The following is a 5378-nucleotide window of genomic DNA, read 5'->3' as shown; positions in this document are numbered from 1 at the left end:
GTGTCATTTACTGCAGCTCAAAGCAGCAAAGAATCACAAAAGGAGCAGCTCAGCAATGCAGCCAACCATCAGCACCAAAGATTGCAGCAGTGATTAAGAAAGATCCAGCACCATTTACCCTCAGACTTCACCATCCCCCAGATCCACACAGCAGCTGGGGGAGCTGTCACAGTCCAAGGGCTGCAGAGCCACTCCTGGACACTGGGAATTCCTGCAGGTGCCTCCAGCCACAGCTGAGGCTCCAACCTCGCTGTGAGAGGGCCCAGCTCTGACAGTGCTGAATGAACAAACTGACAGCACTTCTAGTGTGGGAACATCTGGTTTCATTCTCCTCTTGGGTTCCTCCCAAAGCCTGGCCAGGGCTCAAGGAGGAACCAAGGGAGCTGACTTTGATCCTTCAGCCCCAAACAAGGCCAGATGTCAGATTTCATGGCCTTTTCTGGCTTCTAAATACAGAAAGGTCAATACATGTTTCACAAATGAGTGGCTACATCTGTCACAGTGCTAATGATAGATGCATATTATCAGTGCATACTTCATCAGTGAGCAGATACAAAGATAACCTTTGGTTGGAAGGTTCATCCAGAGGCCACCTTTGGCTCAGGGCCTGCTGTTCAGGCCTTGGCACTTCAGGGACGTGGTTTAGTGCTGGGCTTGACATTGCTGGGTGACCGGCTGGACTGGATGAGCTCAGAGGTCTTTTCCAACAGAAAGGATGCTCTGATTCCATTATTATATCTGCTGCATTCAGCTAGGTCTATTTGAGCAGCATTAATTTGCTCCAAAAGTTCCCTCTTGTTCAGCTCCTGTGGCCTGTGGTGGCAGCTCCTTCAGCTCCTGGTGCTAAGCTGCTCATGCTGAACGAGATGACTCGGAAAGATGAATACAGTCCATGCAATTCCTTCTGGGACACAGAGAGGGGAGGGTGTGGAAACAGGAGCATTGTATGATGTGGCCTCCTCTCTGCCCTTCATGCCTTTCAGTGCTTTGAACCAGCAAGGAGCTTTTTCCAAGAGTGCAATGGAGCAGCTGCTCCGGCTCCCCATGAACCTCAGCTCTGGGAGCACTGTCTGCCCCAAGCTCCAGGGGCTGCAGTGGGAGCCCGGCTGGGCTCTGCCCTGGGGCCATCCTGCAGGGACAGCTGGAAACAGGGAGCATTCAGCTGCCACAAACAGCCAAGCCAGGGCTGCAGGGCAGCTGCTCCAGCCCGGACTGCACTGCTGTGTGCTGTGCTCTGGGCCTGGGGCTCCCCACACAGGGGACTGGACTGGTGTGCCAGAGGAGACAGAGAAGCTTCAACTTCAGCCTCACTGAGGTGGCTGCGTGGGCTGGGAAGAGTGGGGAGGCTCAAGGGGATTCACAGAGCTCATCCTGCTGCAAGGATGAAGAAAAGGGAGTGGGAACTCATCAGTGAAGAGAGCTGAGGGCTGGAGAGTGGCTCTGAATGACACTAAAATCCCACTGGACCTCTGAGACATTGCTGCTCCTCAGCTAGTGACAGCATGAGTCCCTAAACCTGGGGCTCGGCCTTCCTTGTGGTCAGGGGCAACAAGGAAGGCCAGCAAGTAAAGGAGACTGCAATGGGCTGGGAATTCACTGGGGGAAAAAAGGGAGCAGTTGAGAAGTAAAAGGCAGGTGGGGGAGAGAACTGTTCAGAGAAGGGCTGAGCTACATCTTGAGCAAGCTGAAAAATGTCATTTGGAGTCATCCCAGATTGATTTGATTTCAAAAGGTATTGAACAATTTTAATTTTTGGGAGGTGTCATGTTTTGCCTTGGAGGTGTCCACGCTGCAAACTTGAGCTGCGTTGTCAAAATGCTCAAGCAAGTCTGTGCTGCAGGTGACACCATTTCTTCTTTGGCTGATTCTGGCCTGGTGCTGAGCTCCAGCAGAGCCCTGCCAGAGCCCAGAGCAGCCTCAGCATCTGCAGAGCCTGGCTGCAAGGAGAGAAAGCAGAAACTGCCCGTCAGCTGATGGCTCCTGTCCCCTAGTCCCAGCTGCCCGCAGTGCCCAGGCCGTGCTGGCCGGGCTCAGAGCTGTGCCCAGAGCTGCCCATCAGTGCTGCCTTTGGGAGCAGGGCAGGAGGGCAGGACATGTGCCCAGCCTGCAGCCAGCCATGGCACATCCAGCCCTCAGCAGCTGCCCAGAGCAGGATGCTCCTGTGCTCGCTGCCATCTCCCAAAAGCTCTGATCCCACCCAGCCAAGCAGACGGGCACCCACCTCACGCCATCCACGGCTGGAAGAAAAGCTGGTCCCAAGCGATGTCCTCAGCCTGCTCCAAGGGCACGACCCATCCACGCTGCAGCTGGTCCCAAGCACTTCCCAATCCAGACTGGACCACCTAGAATGCTTCCTCTAGAAAAAAACAAACAAATTGCTGAAAAGAGGTTAGAGACAAAAAGGGAAAAGAAGAAGAAAGATCAAAACTCTTAGCTCTGTCAGGACCTTGAGGAAGGCCCAACCCCTATATGCTAGGGAAAATCCAGCCATGGGTGAGGGAGGTCCACACTTTCTCTCTTTCCTTCTGCACTGCCCCCCAAAATAACCATGATCCCAAAGCAAACAAGGGCAGTGGAGCAGCCCAAGGCCTTCCTTGCCTGCACAGCAAAGCAGCCCCTGCACAGGTTCTGGAGTCCCACCTCTGCTCCCACCACGGGGGTTTGTTTGTGTTGGGCTGGCTGCCCTAGCACCAGCCCGGGGCATGGTGGGTGCTGGGGGCTGTTGGCAGGGCCAGGAGCCCACTCCCATTTTGTACCCACTCCAGCCCATCCCACCAGCCCTGCCAAAAAAGCAGCTGGGCAGCTGACTGAAGATTTAGTTCCATCTGCCCCAGCAAAGGGGGAACCTTTGCTTCCCAGCCAGGCTGGGCAATGCCCAAATCTGGGAGCATTTCCCCACGTGTGGACTCATCTGCAAACTCCCTGTGGAGTTTGGCTTTGAAGAAGGTGCCACAATCATAGTGCATCACCTTCAACTGCTGGTGGCCAGGTTGAGGAAGAGGTTGTCATCCTTGATGTCATCCTCGCTGTCTCCTGCAGCAGCAGCCCCACCCGGTACAGCTTCTCCAGGGGCTCCTTCTCCTTCCCTGGGGTGAGACCAGGCTGTCAGGGCTCTGCCCAGGGCCCCAGCTGTCAGGGAACCAGGACAAGCAAAACCTGCTTGGATGACAGCCACCAGGGCTGGGCAGAGCAGCTCAGCTCCAGCACAAGGGCTGCGTGTTCCCATCCCATGACCCTGGTGCAGTGACACAGGCTGGGTTCCTTTGCTTCTCATTGCCAAGGCATGTGTGCAGCTGTAACTTACCAGGGCCCTGGATCAAAGTGTGCCTGTGGCTCTCTCCCTTCTTCTATGGCAGATGAATATCCTGCATCCAAGGATGACAGAACACCTCTTCTAATGAGGGTCTGGCCAAGGGGTGCATGGATAAACACCACCCGATCAGATTTTGGCACTCTGGGGAGAGAAACCAGAAACTGCTCGTCAGCTGGAGAAGGCTCCTGTCTGCTTTGCCCCACTATTCCCATGCCCAGGCCATGCTGGATACGCTCAGAGCTGGGCCTGAACTTTCCCATCAATTCTTGGTTTTGGGGGAGAGCAGGACATGTGCCACCTCCTCAGCAGCTGCCAGAGCGGGACGCTCCCGAGCCCGCTGCTGTCTCCCAGCACTGGTATTGCACCCATGCCCTGAGAAGAGGATCCACCTGGAAAGAGCCGTTGTGGCAGCGAGAGCTGGCCCCAGCTGAAGTTCCAGCCCCTCCTGAAAGGCATCTTCCCACAGACCATCTCGTGCAGCAGGATGCCCAGGGACCAGATGGTAGCTGGCTCGTCATGGTACCAGCCAAAGCGGGTCCATTCCGGGGGGCTGTATGATGGTGTTCCTGTGGAACACAGAGATGGAGTTCATCAGGGGGATGCTGCTGCTCCCAGAGCCTGGCCCCAGCATCCCTGGGTGGGCGGGGGCTGCATCAGTGGCACACAGGGTGACCACTGTCCTCTCACCAGCACCTGGGACTGGTGTACAAACTTGGGATTGCAAAAGAAGCCACTGGTGTGGGAAGGGGACAGTGGAAGCCCTGGCTAGGCCTGACCATGACATGCAAAGGAAATACCCACTGCGTGCTGGGGAAAAACCATGCCCTCATTCTCCCTGCCTGCATTGCCCCAAACATATTATAAAGGCAAGACAAACAGGGCAAGTGGAGCAGTCCAAGCCCTTCCTCTTGCCTGCACCCAAACCGGCTGGGACACAGGTTCCAACCTCCCTCTCTGCCACCCCCCCCACCCACGGCTGTTTTTGTCAGGCTGGCTGCCCCAGCCCAGCCCCAGTCCTGGGCACAGTGGTGGGCAAAGGCTGCCAGCAGGGCTGGAAGCTGGCTCCCCACCCAGCCCTGCTCTAAAGCAACTCAGCTGCAGATTCAGTCCCCTGAGTGGCAGCAAAAGGGAGAATCCCCGCTGCCACAGCCAGCTTGGGCTGAGAGATGTTGGGCCATGAGATGCCAGGAGCGGGAGCACAGCCCTGTGTAGGCTCACCTGCAAAGTGAGTGTAGGCTGTGTCTTGCAGGTAGGTGCCACAGCCAAAGTCAATCAGCTTAGCCTGCCCGGTGGCCAGGTCAACCAGGATGTTCTCTGGTTTGATGTCGCGGTGCAGGACCCCGCAGCTGGTGCAGTGCCGCACGGCCTCCAGCACCTGGCGGAACAGCGGCCGCGCCACCTCCTCGGGCAGGAACCCCCGTGCCCGAATGAAATGCAGGAGGTCCTGAGACTGCTCTGGCCGCTCCAGCACCATCACTATGTCGCTGGGGAGCTCAAGCCACTCCAGCAGCTTTACGACACCGGGGAAGCCAGTGGACACCTTGTCCTGCAGCACAACCTCCAGGGGAGCGCTGGTGTCGTCGGGCTGCGGGAGGAGCACGATGCCGTCAGTGGGGCCGATGCCGGGCCAGGACTTGGCAACCCCTCAGCCAGCCCAGGATGCTCTGCACCCTGCGCTGGCCCCACGCCCACTCTCCCTCGGGACGTCCTGGTGGCTTCCACCATGCCGGGGCTCGGCTCATCCCCGCCCGGCACGGCCCGGCTTCTCCCGCTGTCCCTGCTCACTCACCAGCTCGCTCCAGTGCCAGATGCGGTTCCGTGGCACCCTTTTGATGGCGACCTGCAAGCCAAGGGGAGCAGTGGGCTCAGCTCAATGCCCGCCCTGCCCAGCCCCATCCTCCTCCTCCTCCTCCTGCGCCCCCTCCTCCTCCGCCCGCCGCCGGCCCCGCCGCTCACCGGGGCGCCGTCCGAGAGCCGGGTCGCCGAGCAGACGCTGCCGAATCCTCCGCGCCCCAGCAGGGAACCCAGGCGGTAGCGCTCCTGCAGGGCCTCCTGCGCCTTCCCT

General features: G+C 58.1%; 1 long non-coding RNA gene across 1 annotated transcript; it reads right to left on the bottom strand.

Annotated features, from left to right (window-relative positions):
* Positions 1–2255: 2255 nt before the first annotated feature.
* Positions 2256–3601, bottom strand: LOC135298397 (uncharacterized). The gene is made up of 3 exons (XR_010360375.1): positions 3305–3601; positions 2970–3086; positions 2256–2356 (listed from the first exon to the last, which is right to left on the bottom strand). It is a non-coding gene; the product is annotated as an uncharacterized LOC135298397 (long non-coding RNA).
* Positions 3602–5378: the final 1777 nt, after the last annotated feature.

Source organism: Passer domesticus, chromosome 4 (assembly GCF_036417665.1).
Source record: "Passer domesticus isolate bPasDom1 chromosome 4, bPasDom1.hap1, whole genome shotgun sequence".
In the NCBI taxonomy this organism is placed as follows: Eukaryota; Metazoa; Chordata; class Aves; order Passeriformes; family Passeridae; genus Passer; species Passer domesticus.
This window is presented reverse-complemented; position numbering and strand designations above follow the sequence as displayed.